General features: G+C 40.8%; 1 long non-coding RNA gene across 1 annotated transcript; it reads right to left on the reverse strand.

Annotated features, from left to right (window-relative positions):
* Nucleotides 1–9,932: 9,932 nt before the first annotated feature.
* Nucleotides 9,933–12,654, reverse strand: LOC123184260 (uncharacterized). Its single transcript, XR_006492942.1, has 3 exons — nucleotides 11,609–12,654; nucleotides 11,381–11,487; nucleotides 9,933–10,996 (listed from the first exon to the last, which is right to left on the reverse strand). It is a non-coding gene; the product is annotated as an uncharacterized lncRNA (long non-coding RNA).
* Between the last annotated feature and the right edge of the window lie 3,228 nt (nucleotides 12,655–15,882).

Here is a 15,882-nt window from a genome sequence, read left to right on the forward strand (position 1 = left end):
CCTGTGAGGCTGTGAGGCAGTAGGAGCTTGCCAATGAGCCGGCCCAGCGCCAGGGGCCTTAAGCGCTCGTTTTACCACTAAAAAAAATCCGTTTTACGTTGTTTTCTTTATTTTGTTCACTTTTGTTTATATTTCGAACAATTATAAATATATACTCCCTCCGTACGGAAATACTTGTCATCAAAATGGATAAAAGGGGATGTATCTAGATGTATTTTAGTTTTAAATACATCTATTTTTATCAATTTTGATGACAAGTTTTTTCGGACGGAGGGAGTATATATATATATGTTTTAAAATCATTTTACATATTTTTTTTTAAAAAAATACTAATCATGCATTTGAAAAATGTTAACCATCTACAAAGAATTGTTTCTAGTGAACACGAACAGTGTAAAACATGTATGAGGAAAGTAGATATCAAAACATAAATATGTAAAAATGTAATAATATATTAAAAGACATCTATACACAAATGTTCCTGATGTATAAAAGAAAGTACAAGGTGTATGTGAATGTACAATGTGTATGAAACGCCTTAGACATCAAAAGATTAAATGAAAAATATTAATTAGGTATTTAAAAGATGTTAATCATGTATCAGAAAATGTTTCTAATATACACGAGAAATGTATAATGTATATTAAAAAGATAACATCAAAGCATAGTATTAAACAAAATTAATCGTGTATTTAGAAAAATATTAAACATGTATAAAAAGTGTTCCTGGTGTATACAAATAATGTAGGGGGTGTACGTAAAAGTAGACATCAAAACTAATTATTTAGAAAGAATTTAATCATGTATTTAATTTTGTTAATTATTTGTATAAGAAATATCTAGATGTATACGAAAAGTTTGCAATATGTATGAAAAAGAAAATAAACATCAGAACATATATTTGAAAAAAAATCAGTGTATTTTAAAACTGTTAAATGTGTATTAAAAATGTACTGATGTATTAAAATAAATGTAGACTTGAAAGAAACAAGAAAACAAAAAAAGCCGGTGAAAGAAAAAGAGAACAACAAAACCAGAGAAACCGAGAAAGAAACACAAACGAAGTATAACAAAGGGGAAAACCCAAAGAAAACCGGTAACAAAACAATAGAAGAAAAACCTAAAGAAAAGGAAAAAGGAAAACATACAGCAAACATAACGAACAAAACAACGCACTACCGAGAAAACAGGCTACCACGCCGGCCCAATGGCAGGCCGCTTCAGGCAGCTAACATCTCGCTATAAGCGAGACATAGCTCCTGTGTACCTAGACAACCACCTTCGGCCCTTTTGTGTGTCTAGGCTGAACCCCCACACCCAATATATTACTGGTGGTGACTCTCTCGGCAATTTTGGCGTAGAGGAAAAAAGCTATCTACGAGGATATCTTCTAAAGTCCACTTTCGACTAACCTTTTTATTGCCTCTTTCATGTGAGAGCTACAACTATAAAAGTCAAGTAACCAGTCCAGTGGATCGCTCTACCGGCGGACTTGGCCAAGTTTAATGTATATGGTGAAGTTGCCAAGAACTTGGTTGCTCGAACTGTGGCATCGGCTGGCCGCGATCATAATGGTGCTTACATGGGTGTTTTGACGATTATCTTGAAGGGGATTAGGGAGCCTGCAACACTTAGGCTCTTGCTGTTAGGGATGCTCTCGCTCTAGCTGGGGATCTAAAACTCTAGTAGGATACATCAAAGTGGTGGAAGAAAACATCAAGCAGTGCAGCACATCGAGCTACGAAGCAATCATACATGAAATCATATAACACTGTAGTACTTTCACATTGTGTAATTTCGTTGTGAGTTTAATAGCTCAAATTTTGAGGCTCACAATCTAGCGAAACATGCTTTTTAATTGGGGATTGGCCACCATGTTTTGTTAGGCCAACCCAGTGAGCTTCTTTTTGTCCTGTAAACATTGTGTCGACAATAATAAAGCTTCGCATGATTGTCTAGACAAACTCTTGCAAAGGTCACTCTCCATCTTTTCCGGTGCTAACAATTGGTGCACTGCATGTGCGTCACTTTTAGCCACCTAAGAGTTTTTTCTTTCCGTAAATACATTTTTTCAAACACTTTATCTCTTAAACCATGCGTCCAAATCACGAACCATTTTCACCTTGATTTTTGTGTCGAGATCTTGAAAACTGGATCACATGTCAATAAGTATTGACGAACCTTTTTTCATGAAAAACGAAAAAAAAAACAAAATTGAGAAAAGCAAAAAAACAAACCCATAAAAATAATGAAAATATCGAAAAGCTGATTACTTCCTTTGGTGATGTGGAAATGGAGTAAAAAAGATTCTCGCCCTTTTCTCCAGAGGTGACCATGAGTTATCGAATCCATGGGAGGATGGTGACCTTTAAGCTAGGGACTCAAACAAGATTTTACTTAACCTACCTGGGGCGGCCAAGTTGTTGGCTTTTTTAAAACTAAAAGACTGTAAGATATGCTGCTTCTGTATAGTTGGTGCAACAAAATGAACTGTAAGTATCATGCCTTGAATTTGGATGGGTGGGAAGGCATCAATCCTTTTCGACCACTAGGCTATGCCTTAGTTTGCCCATTGGTTGGCTTTGCTCGACATGTTCACATAATTAGCATGAAGTTCATTGTCTGAAAAAAAGGCACAAGCAAACCCCGCATCGTTCAACGCTAAAGAGAGTGTTAATCCAAAATCACTAGTTAAGAGTATCTCTTGCAAAGGTCATTTTCACCTTCTTAGGCGCTCGCAAGTGGGCACGCTGCATGGGCACCACTTTGTCGCGACCTGAGAGTTTTTTTTGTAGATTCATTTTTCAAAAAATTTTATCTTGTGAACTATACGTTCAAATGCCGAGTTGTTTTCACCGTTTGATTTCTCTTGTCGTGATCTTCAAAAATAGATCCCATGTTAAAAGGTTTCGATAAAAACAATCACGACAAAAACAGTAGCCGAAAGCACCATTTTCCTCACTTTTTCCCATTTTCGGAAAGCACAAGCCTGTGCCACCACGAGATGCAAATTTACGCTTCTCGTGGATGCAAAAAAAATCATGATTTTTTTCTTTTCCTCGTAGAAGTAAATCTGTGCCTTCACGAGAAGCAAATATCTGCCTCTTGTGAAACAGAAAAAGAAATCACGCAAAAGGAAATTGTGATACTTTTCCTTTTCTGATGATTCTCGTGAAAGAAAATATGTGCCTCCATGGGAAGCATATTTGTACTTCCGTGGAAGAAAAAAAATAATCACGTAAAAAAATATTCTTGAATTTTTCTCTTTTCTCGAGAAGCACACTTCTCGTGGACGCAAATCTGTTACTCTACCAGAAGGAAATTTGTGCTTCTCGTGGAAGAAAAAAAGAAAGAAAAAATCATGCAAAAAAAAGATTGGTGATTTTCTCTAAAGCCTAGGAAAACCATGTGTAAACCGGAAAGCAGAAAAACTCAGAAAAAACTCATCTAAAACCTGATAATGCATACAAAAATAAAATAAATGAAATCTAGAGGGAGCGCTAGCACGCGACACGTGGTGGTGGCAAGACACACCACTTGTCGTTTTCTGAGCCCAGAAAAGTGACCCTTTAGTTAGTTGCTCTCGTATTAATCGTACACGGCACCCACCCCCACCAAAGGGACCGACCCATTTAGCACTTTAGCATTAGTCTGGTTCTTCTCGTGTTTTTTTGTTACGGTTCTTTTTTTTTTAGGCTAGGTTTTCGTTGTTTTTCAAAATAATTTACATTGTGATTTTTCCCAAGTTCATTGTTTCCCGAATTCATGATTCCTTCTTAAATTCATGAACATTATTAAAATTTGCGAATCTTTTTCCAAATCTATGAACTTTTTCACATACAGAATTTTTTAAAATCGGTGATCTCTTTTTTCAAATTTGTAATTTCTTACAAATCCATGATTTTTTTTCAAAATCCCTGAACTTTTTTAAAAATCGGTGAACCTTTTTAGACCATGTTTTTTAAATCCACGAACTTTGTTTTTTTTTCAAATTTGTGATGTTTTTCAAAATTTTGAACCTTTTCATATTCGTGATCTTTTCTAAACATACGAAATCTTCTGAGATCCATTTTTTAATTTCATGTTTTTACTAATTCATCAGAGTAAGTTTTTTTCAAAAGTCAAACGATCAGCACTTGACCATTCAAACAGCTGACACCGAGCCAAGCGAACGAACAAGCCTGCGCATCACGACCAAGTTCCCATTGTTGTTTGTTTGTGTCAGGGCCAGGTGATCTCGCGCGTGTGCGGCAGGGAAGAAAAGTGGCACTAAAGGTGCCACGTAGGATTTCTAGGAAAACAAGCCCCGACCATCCAAAGGACGACAACACCTGCATCGCTAGCCAAAAAAAAGGGGAAATGGGGTAGAGGGTCGGGCCGGCCCGCAAAAGACCCATGAGCCGAAGCAGGAGGAATAATCCCTCAGCTCTCATCGATCATTATGCCGATTCATGGAAACTACTTTGGAAGACTCAAGTTCCAGGAAAAATACACATGTTCTTATGGAGACTTGCAAAACATGCACTTCCCACTGAGGACGTACGAGCACAACGAAGCATGGCACCATGGTGCGCTTGTGGTTTCTATGTTGACGGTGTCATGGACTAGGGAGTGCTAACCGATACGTCTCCAACGTGTCTATAATTTATGAAGTATTGATGCCATGTTTACAACAATTTTATATGGTTGTGGTATAATTTGAATAGAACTAATCCAGACTGACGTTGTTTTCAGCAGAACTACTGTGGTGTTGTTTTTTGTGCAGACATAAAAGTTCTCATAATGGGCTGAAAATTTACGGTGATCGTTTTTGGACCAGAAGAGACCCACGGAGCACCGGAGCTGGACCAGGAGGTGACCCGGGGGGCCCCAAGCCTGGGAGGCGCACCCACCCCCCTAGGGCGCGCCTCCCGAGCTTGTGGGGCCCTCGGGCAACCCCTGGCTTGATTCCAATGCAAAGTACACCTATATATACAGTAACCTTTGAAAAGAACCATAGATGAGAAGTTTCGCCACCACAAGCCTCTGTATCCACGAAAACTCAATTGGACCCTGTTCTGGCACCCTGTCGGAGGGGCAAATCATCACCAGAGACCATCTTTATCATCCCGACGGTCTCCATGATGAGGAGGGAGTAGTTCACCCTTGGGGCTGAGGGTATGTACCAGTAGCTATGTGTTTCATCTCTCTCTTTCTCTCTCTCTCTCTCTCTCTCTCTCTCCCTCTCTCTCCCTCTCTCTCTCGTGTTCTTGATTTGGCATGATCTTTATTAATATATTTGGATCTTGTGGTGTTCTTCCCTCTCTACCTTCTTGTGATGAATTGAATCTTTTCCTTTGAGATTTTGTTATATCGAATCTTTTGGATGTGAGAGCACTTAATATATGTCTTGCGATGGGATATCCGTGGTGACAATGGGATGTTCTATTGATTCACTTGATGTATGTTTCAGTTATCAACTTGCGGATTCCCGTGGTGACATTGGGGTAATCTATGCATAGGGGTTGATACAAGTTTTCGTATTACTTTCTCTGATAGAAATCTTGGGGTATTCTTTGAAGTTCTTTGTGTTGGATTGAATATTATGAATCTAAAGTTGTTTGATGCATATCGTATAATCAACTCACAGATACTTGTGGTGACATTGGAGTAAGGTGAAATTAGAGTTGGTTGATGTGTATTATATGGTGTTATTTTAGTATAAACTCTAAGGCTGTTTGTGACCCTTATAGGAATAGCTCAATGGATTGATCGGAAAAAAATAACTTTGAGGTGGTTTCGTACCATACAAACAATTTCATCTTGTGTTCTCCGCGATAGGAACTTTGGAGTGATTCTTTGTTACATGTTGAGGGCTTGTTATATAATCCAATTATGTTATCATTGTTGAGAGATTTTGCACTAGTGAAAGTATGAACCCTAGGTCTTATTTTCAAGCATTGCAATACCGTTTTTGCTCACTTTTACTACTTGCTACCTTGCTTCTTTTATATTTTCAGATTAAAAAACCTATATCCACTATCCATATTACACTTGTATCACCATCTCTTTGCCGAACTAGTGCACCTATATAATTTACCACTGTATTGGGTGTGTTGGGGACACAAGAAACTCTTTGTTATTTGGTTGCAGGGTTGTTTGAGAGAGATCATCTTTATCCTACACCTCTCACAGATTGATAAATCTTAGGTCATCCACTTAAGGGAAATTTGCTACTGTCCTACAAAACTCTGCGCTTGGAGGCCCAACATGAGTCTACAAGAACCAGTTGTGTAGTAGACATCACTAACCACGTCGGCTCCTGGACATATGGGTCGGGCCAAGGACCCCAAACGACCAACCAGTGGGCCACGTTCATTAGGCCCAGGAGAATCAAGATGAAATCTTCTAAAGAATTGACGCATACTCCAAGACTTAGAGGCGATCTTCGGCACATTTACCCCTAGATGTAACCGACCTATGTGTAACCCTAGGCATGTCTAAGCTGTGAGGTGAGGACCGTAGACGCCAACTCATACACACACGATCTCGTGGTAGATCAACATGTACTCCTATACCCCCTCAATCAATACAATTAAAGCATGACGTATGGTGTTATCTCTTCCAGAGAGCCCGAACCTGGGTAAAACATGTGCATCTGTTATCATTGCACCATGGCTACCAAATTGGGACCCCTTACACGAGATCTACTAGATTTGACTCCATCATGTGGTGCCCTGGATTCATGGCCTCATTCCATGCCGGAGTCCTCGATGTCTTGCTACATCTAGGCATTGGTTGATGGAGAGTTGGCGGAACACCTTTGTGCAATGGCAGAGCCAAGCATCAAGAATAGATTTTTTTTCTATGATTGACACACTGTCACATGATGTGTTCATTCGTCTAGCAGTTACATTATGGGCTATCTGGTGGATAGGAGGAAGGCTATTCATGACCAAGTGAGAGCCCATCTGCCACTCACTAATTCATCGCTCGATTCTAAGCTGAATGTGCTACCAACAAAAGGTACGGAGGATCCTACTGTACCAAGAGTAACAATAGCAAAACCTAAGGCACCCCTGCTAGGGTTTGGAAAGATCCATGTCAACGCAGAAATCTCAAGAGCGCATGCAAAGGATCTACAGCAGAGTGTGTCGAGATACAACTGGTAAATACCTCGGAAGTTGAGCCCTGGTGATCATGGGCATTACTGACGTAGCAACATTGGAAGGTATTGCATGCAGAGAGGGTTTATGCTTGGGGGAAGATCTGATGCTACAAAACTTCATCATAGCCTCAGACACGAAGTAGGTGGTCAATGGCATTGACAAAGGTAGCAACAGAGGATATGGATCAAGCATAGGGCATTATCTTCTAATTGTAACATTTCTTTCAAAGGTGGAGGTGCAAATATCGATGCAGATAGGTTAGCCAAGTTTTCACATTCCTTTCATCAGGGACGACATGTTTGGTTGTCTGAGCCCCATGATCCGTTTCTCATACCACAATATGTGGAATTCGAGCAATAAAACTTAGTTGAACCCCTACAAAACTTGCATCGATCTTTTATTTAATTATTTATTAAAAAACAAAATCTCTCGTCAAATTTTGATTCACATGCAAGCAAATAGGATGGCCTCCTTCAAAAAATAAAATAAAAACAGGAAGGCCTCCTTCCTCTCAAAAAAGGGTCGCTAGGACATACTAGATGCACATGCAGTCGTACGATCATTGTTGTCTATCTTGATCTTCTCTGTTGCCATAGACGCAAGCGCACACGTAAGCCAGAGGCTTGATGCAAACCTAAGCAACAGACGTACTTGATGTTAGATCATGCACACGCAAAGACACAAATCATATGCTATCACTGTGGTAGTACCATAAAACTAAAAAGCGGGATAACTATTGCCACTAGCTAAATGCCTGTGCGTTGCTACAGGCTTTTTAAAATTTACATACAAATGCATTATTTTGAAAGAACTATAATGATGTTGGTATCCATAGAGCTAAAACAAATAAATACATCATTCTAGATCTCTCCAATACTTTTTTTTGCGGGGATAGGAAAACCGAATCTTAGCAGCACAAATATAATACATGCTTCCCTGTTAGAGGTATAAATATGTATAATTCTTAATTGACATGTTTTTAAATCTTCTAGCTCATAACACCATAATTCCAGTGATTGTGCCACATACTTTTTGGAATTTATTCACCCTACAATATTATTTTAGGGGGTGAATTTATTCACCCTACAATATTTTGTAGGGGGTCAAACTGAAAAGTGAAGCATGCCTCTTATGAAAGAAATTGTAAAGTGAATGAGAGTAATGATCAACCTTTTCAAGAAGTCCTCAACTGATCTACACCTTCAAAAGTTATGATTTCATCAACATAAAAATATATGATATACTTGTAGATACCATGAATTTTGCTTGATATGATATAGCAAGAAACATGGAAGTGCAGTGGTTTGATGCTCAGACTCATCTACACCCAGTCAAGAAACAAATCATAACAAATTCAAAAAGATCCCATTTTTTGCATGGTAGATACTTTACTGCGTGAGGTCCGCTCCAACTTCTAGATAATTTAGACATCTAGTAGCTCTCAGTAAAAAAGATAAAATAGGGCCAGAACCGTAAACTTTTTTACAGACCCAAATTTGTTTTTTTTTGCCGAGATCTACTCAAATGTCCAAATAATCTGAAAATTGGAGTGGACCTCACGCACCTAACTATCTACCATGCAATAAGTCATTTTTTTCAAGTATTTGTTTTGTTTTTTCTCTTCAACACGGGTGCAGATGAGCCTAGGCTCATCTACAGGTATTCAAAAACATGGGACACATTTTTTTGCCTTGACATGGGTCAAATACTGACAATCCAAAACTATAGCTCAAGAAAGTAAACACTCTGTGCATAGAGAAGAAAAGAAAGCATCAACTCCAAATAATTTTTGTCACCAAAATGGTTATGGTCATCCTCTCATTGGTCACTCTCCTTATGTGTCTTGTTCCCCATGGTTGGGCTTTCTCGAACAACTTGACCTTCTTCCTCCAATCCAACACTGGTGCACGTAGGCACGCTACAGGCTGACTAAACCTATTGCAACTCGTGCCAGACATACATGGGACCCTAAAGGGCACACAAGTATGAAGAAGACGAGGTTGGGCTTGGCGTAGTGATCATTGGGGTTGAATCGGTCAATGTGCTCCAACTGCTGCTGTGATGAAACATACGTAGTAGACGCGATCGCCATCACAGTCGGGCATGTAGCACATCCCTTCCAGGAATGTCACCTAGTTGTGCACCCAGTGGCTGGCAGAATCTAAACCATGCGAGCAATAGCACACTACCATTCGTTGCCTCCAACATTGCCGCTACAAGGCTGAAGCATAGTGCCGCCATCGATAGCACCAGTAGGAGTGCACCCAGCCGACTCACCTCCTTCCTCCCCCACACGCAGTACTCACCACCGTGATGCTCTCAATTACAAACAACAATGATGCCATCATCATCCCTGTCGTCTCGTCCTCCTCAAATTCCGCCAACGCCTTCGGTTCTTCCGGCCTCGTCCACATGAACGATGACGCGGAGTAAATTTACGAAGAGGCAGTTGGTGTCCTCCCCACTAGCTCTTCGCCTTCACTCTGCATAGCATCAGGGGGGTGATGGAGGTCGGCACCCATGAGCTCATGTTTCTTTAAGGCTTCGTGAGCACGTCCCCATCCTCCCCTCCGATCTCCACACCTGCCTCATCCGCATAAATGTTTCTATGCTTAACCGAAGCGGGAATAGTTGTGTAATAGCATCCTCTCCTCTCAGACTGTACAAACCCTTTCTTTGCAAATTTGTCTTCTCTAAGTTGTTCTATCAATCATCTCTCCATATCTGTTTGGGGAGCTCTATCCAACCATGATGTCTCCAATGCAATTGTAATTTCTCCACTAGTTGGCTCTGTACAAATCAAACACACATAACCAGTAGTTCATTAGTTGGTTCTATAAAAAATGTTTTAAATACAGGCTTCTCTGTAACTATTAAGGGTACGAGAAAAATGAAGAATGCATCAAACTTACCAAGGCGTTCAATGAAACTTTGTGACAAGTAGCTTGAAAGTTGTTCCCAGTCTCCAAAAGAATCCAAATTGTAGTGTCCAAGCTGATCATCGAACTCGAAACGTTTTACTGCTTTAGAGTATGTGTTTTCCTACCATAAAACAAACTTCAGTAACTATTAAAGGAAATGTGAATCTTGATACATAAATACACATGAGCACTGTTACTTATCTGATTCAGACTCGGATATACATGTAACTGTAGTTTATGAAGTTATAGCATCAGTTCTGCAGAAAACTCTCAAACTATAGTACACAATAAAAGGGGACATATAATCCGGGGTCTGATCCACTAACTAATCCTACTCCATCCAGCCTAACTAACACATATAGCAAGGCAGGTCATCCAATGTTAATTGTGCCAAGAACTTAATTATTATTTTTCAAATCAGAACTTGATTTTTCTTAGATGAAATTGTCTCCGGTGTGTATGAAGCATGAATAAATCAAGTTAAAAAAATGCAACAACTACACAATCAAGGATTCTAGTCAAAAATATTCCACATAAGCTAAACATCATTGCATCCGCAACTAATCAGAAGTAGTTGTAAAAGTGCAGCAACTACACAAACATCTCAGTTCACAAACTGTAACCCTATTCACTAACTGTAACCCTATTCACTGCTAGTCAAAAAGAATGCTTCACTGCAGTGACATGGCATCACATGTAATATTGTTTAAGTTACCATATTCTTCCTCTACAAAATAAATTATGTGCACGGGGAGCAGCTGAGCAGCGGGGAGCAGCTGCAAAGGCGGCGGCGCCCAGGTCCATGCCAATTCTGAACCTGGTGGCGTGCAAGTAGAGCCGGGAAGCAGCGAGCACCTCCACAGTGCCTTCTGCCGACCACCAGTGCCCGCCCTCGACACCCATGGCTCTGTTGTCTTTTCGCTGCAGCTGCACGAGTACGACACAGGAGCACCGTAAGCAGCAGCAACACGAGCACACAGGAGGCCGACCACGAACAACAGCAGTAGTACGGGCCGGCCAGAAGTAGCGGCAGCAGCATGCACCGGCAAGAAGCAACAGCAGGGGCATGACAGAGCGACCATTCTGACAGTCATAATTTTCCTAAGGAGTAACTATCAGAATCTAAGTCAATGGTCTTGGAAGAATATCCCAATCAAGTAGAGCTTGTTGGTTATACAACCACCTTATTGGCCTTCTTTCCAACTCATAAAAGTATTTTAGATTGATCATAGTACACATACACAAACTGCTGGACTGAATTAACGAACCAGCGTGAATCTAGGAAACATGAAGAGGACTATATGTCTATACCTGAGGTATGTTGTGATAGAAAACCTCATATTTATTAGAGCTCATGGCCATTTGCTCCATTTTAAGTTTCAGATCACCATCTGACTGCCAAATTGTAGATGTCAGGGCTGCATACAATTTGAATTCATCAACACTGTGCAACTTGAAAGACGACAGCTGAAAACATTAGTGGCGATGATTTTAACAATAAGGGAGAAAAGTGTATGATCAAATTGAGGTTGAAGATACCTATTTCGGAAGCACATGATGAAGCTGGAAAGAAAACAAATAGGTGTCAAACTAAATACCGAAGATGCATTTTTTTTTTCATTTTTCTGACCAAAAGGTGAGATAACATGATAGAATTCTAATGAAGGAGCATCATTTTAGTAGCTCGAGGTGAAAGTACAGTTGTTTTCAGTCAATTGCATAATGAAGCCAACTATTTTCAATATCAATCTCCTTAAATCTACTTACGCTCAGTGCAGCAGGTCTCAATCCAAGATAATCGAATTCTGAAAGAATTTAGAATCCAAATTTGTGACAGATAATAATGATAATACAATCAATGGCATTTCTTGAACACATACGGTGATGCTCCTTGACATAAACATGGGCAGGAATAACTGTACACACATGTTGATGATTTAAGGAGTTAGTCAGAAGAGAAGAGGGAAGTAAACGAGGATATGTCAAATCTGCCTGGGAAGTAAAGTGCTATTACCTTTTTTCTCAGATCCCTTGCTTCATTCACATGATCATAAACTCTGTAATTGAACAGATTACAGAATAGGCTGCCATACAAGCATTACAACAAAGTTAGGGACATTTTTCTACATTTTAAGTACAAGATTTCCTACAGAAGATGTGTGATGAAGATTGAAACCCGTAAGAACAAAAGACAAGACAAGCAAATAAGGGTTGGAAACAAAAACTCTAAGAACCAGAATTCAAGATGTGATAATCCTATGAGTAAGAAACCTCAAATGTTGAGTTGCGCATCTTATCATGGCACATTGGAATCACTTGATGAACATAATTGAAAAACAAATTTTTAGTCTGCAAACAATCAGTTCAACACATGTGAGAATTTGCAGACAATCAGTCTGCAAACAATCAGTTCAATGGAACAATGGCATCTGAGAATTTGCAAAAAGAAACACATGTGATATCTGCATGAGCCAAAACATGCATGAGCCTTGCAGTACGGATCAGTTCAACATCTTTAGGTGCCCTTTTGTGTAGAAAATCTCAAACATCCCCCAGCAAGATAAGCTTCAAACCTGTAAAATAAATTTGTCCTCTGTTGATAAGAAGCCATTGCATGACAGAGATATGGTCTGAAACAAATCCCTTGACTTTGAAACACAGATAAAGAGACTGCTATTCCCCACGTGGCAGACGGAGGAGCATGATATGGTGCCATAAGTAAGAGCGGGGCAGTGAGCACAGACCTGGACGAAGACGCTCTTCGCGCCGTAGACGGACTACCCGACGACCATGTTCTTGGTGCAGAGCGGGTCCTCCTTGGCCTTGGTGATGAAGACGCCGTCGTGCTTGTGCGGCACCACGACCACCTTTCTCCCGCCCTTCATGTCGGGCCCTCCCCTTCCCCCGCCGCCACGACCACGGCCCCTGGGCGTCCTGCCTCCCGGGTTTCTTTCCTCTCTCTCTCCCAAGGCGACTTGGGAAAGCCTTCCTCCCCTCGATCTCGTCCGACGAGACCGCATATTCGCCTCCCCTCCACCCATCGCTCCGGCGGCCGGTGGCGGGGAGGAGAATCCTGGTGTCTCGACTCCTGCTAGTAGATAGGTAGGGTTTTAGTCCTCGCATGGGCAGTGTTGGGATGGATGACGACGCTCCTTCTTCGAGTCAGTCTTTCGGGCTCTGATCCTCCTCAAGTTCATCCGTTTGGATGGATTAGATGGAGCTCCGGCGTAGATTCCTGCCAACTCCTTGGGGCGGCGAGGTTAGGGTTTCTCGTCGTGCGTACGCAACGACAATATTTTGTGTCAAGTTCTTCAGATCGATTCAAGGATTCAAAGGCGATGACTGCGGCTCCAGGGGCGCTCGTACTTAGGGGCTCGTGCACAAAGACTTCCCAGCTGTCATCGCCAAGGTCATGTCGACTCCGGAGCGGCGACATCGGTGCGTCGGCGACTCGTTCGGGCGGTGGCAATGGTCGTTCGGTGGTCCATGGACCACGATGTAACTTTTATTATGTTTGAGGTGCTTTGTACTTCTGATGAATCTTATAATAGATTTGATCCTTAAAAAAAGACACCTATCAATAGTTACTATTTTTTTGCAAATTAGCAGTTATTGTTTCTCGCTTATGAAAGGCCCCAAGAACAATTCACTGATTTGATTTTGGTCTCACCATAAGGTGCCGAGAGGCCAACCCCACCTTGGTAAGCACAATGCGATATTAATTTGGGCCAAGTTCATGCATATCTTGGCAAAAGGTCTAGGAAAACAACATTGTTGGTAGTTGTCTTCGTTAATTGACTGACAAACATCCATGGTAAGGTCTTCCATAGCTTTGCGAGACTTTTGGTCATTAGAGCTATTATCTGACGTGCGGATATCTATGGAAGATGGTGCATCCCCTCTCTTCGGCCTGTTGTACATATTTTCACGCACTACACATGAAGATAAATATCATGAGACCTCACAAAAAGATCAACGGTCGGACATGTTGGCGCAGGGGTTCGGTGGTAGTGGGTGTGGTTGAGGGTAGACGGGGTCGACAACAACGTTGGTCAAGGAGGAGGTCTTGAGAGGAGGCTTTGATTTAGGGCAGAACAAGTTGGGGCCGTGAATATAATTATTTTGGTCCGAATTATGTTGGTCCCTCGCATCCTCTTTCATGCCAGCGCGTTTGGACCCAAGTATTTCAGTCTGACGCCATACACGGCAGGGGCGGAGCCAGGATTTGAACATGAGGGGGGCGAAACACTATTTGACTTAAAAGATGTTATATCACTGTATGTTAGGTCTCAATGATATCGTCCACGATAAAGCATAAAATTATGGTTTTTAACTACAAAAGAAATGGCAATTCTCAACAAACTGTTGGAACTTGAAGTTGATGCAATTGGTTTGAAAAAGTATTTACCAATCAGTTGTTGTCTTCCTTTTTTTTGTGGGGGAGTAAGTTGTCTTTCACTTAATCTTTAACTAATATAAAAAGATACATAATTACTAAAATAATTTACTATTTTATATGTACAACTGTTAATTAGGTTAAGTACATTAAGGTCGTAATTTATAAAAAATACTATTACTATCGTTCCAAAATAATTGGAGTTTAGGTTTATCCTAAGTCAAACTTCTCCAAATTTGTAGAAAAATATACCAATATCTGAAAAACCAAATTAGTTTTATTAGAATCTTTAAAAAATAATCATGCTGTGTATATTTATTTTGTAGATATCATATTTTTTATAAATTTAATCAACTTACTCAACAAATGTAAAACTTTAATTATTTTGGAACGGTGGGATGTAGTTAGTATACCTGCATCTGTTCTGCTTACCGCATCTACCGGTATTTGATCCGCCAGCGTCTAGATCCGCCTGCGTCTAGCCCTCCCTGCGCGTCGAGAGCAGACTGTAGATCAATGGACGGTGTTGTTGTAGTGGCGAGTAGCGATCAGCGGCAATGGCGAACACACTAGCCCCAGAACACGCTGATGGCAAGTGGCGGCGACGGCGGCCAACACCCTAGCAGATGTGCAGCACACACACACACGTACATCGGCACATATCAATCGGTGGATCTGATGGATTAGACACTGGCCCGTGGCAAAATAACAGCCAGCCACAACCACCGTACATGGGTTATTGGGTTATATGGGCTTCTCTACTTCAGTAATGTTTCAGTTAGTTATTAACATATGGGCTGGGCTAATTATGCAATTAGTTGCGGCCATTAGGCATATACAGTACCCATAACCTATACGAAATCGTTGAGGGGGGCGAGCGATTGGCAGGGGTCTGACCCCTGCTCGCCCCTCCCTGTCTCCGCCCCTCATACACGGTCGTATCAAGCAGTGGGCCATGCTTGTGCTTTGCCTGCGGATATAATGACAACACATTTTGTTGGTAGCGCATATGTACTCATTTGTCAATTATGGCTGGCAATTCTCCGCCCTTAAGTATTTAGGGCGGCAGTAACAAGATATCTGATAGATGGTTTGCCTTTATTCAGGTATTTCTCTCTACAGTTAACCCCCAATCAGCAGTTATGGTGTAGCAAGTTGTGTTGTGTTAGTAAATGTAACGTGGGCAAAGTTCAAAAACAAAATTGTAACGTGGGCAACTTGGTAACATATTTGTGTGATGTTACTAATTATAGCATGAATAACTGGGTAACTATGCAATTTCCATGTAGGTAACGATGACATTTGCAACTTTGTAACTACAAAATAAACATGTTGGTAACAATAGCATATACGATTGGGTAACTAAATAAGTGTCTTGTTCGTGACTGTAGCATATGCACCTGGCACACATAATTGT

This window comes from Triticum aestivum, chromosome 2A (assembly GCF_018294505.1).
Source record: "Triticum aestivum cultivar Chinese Spring chromosome 2A, IWGSC CS RefSeq v2.1, whole genome shotgun sequence".
NCBI lineage: Eukaryota > Viridiplantae > Streptophyta > Magnoliopsida > Poales > Poaceae > Triticum > Triticum aestivum.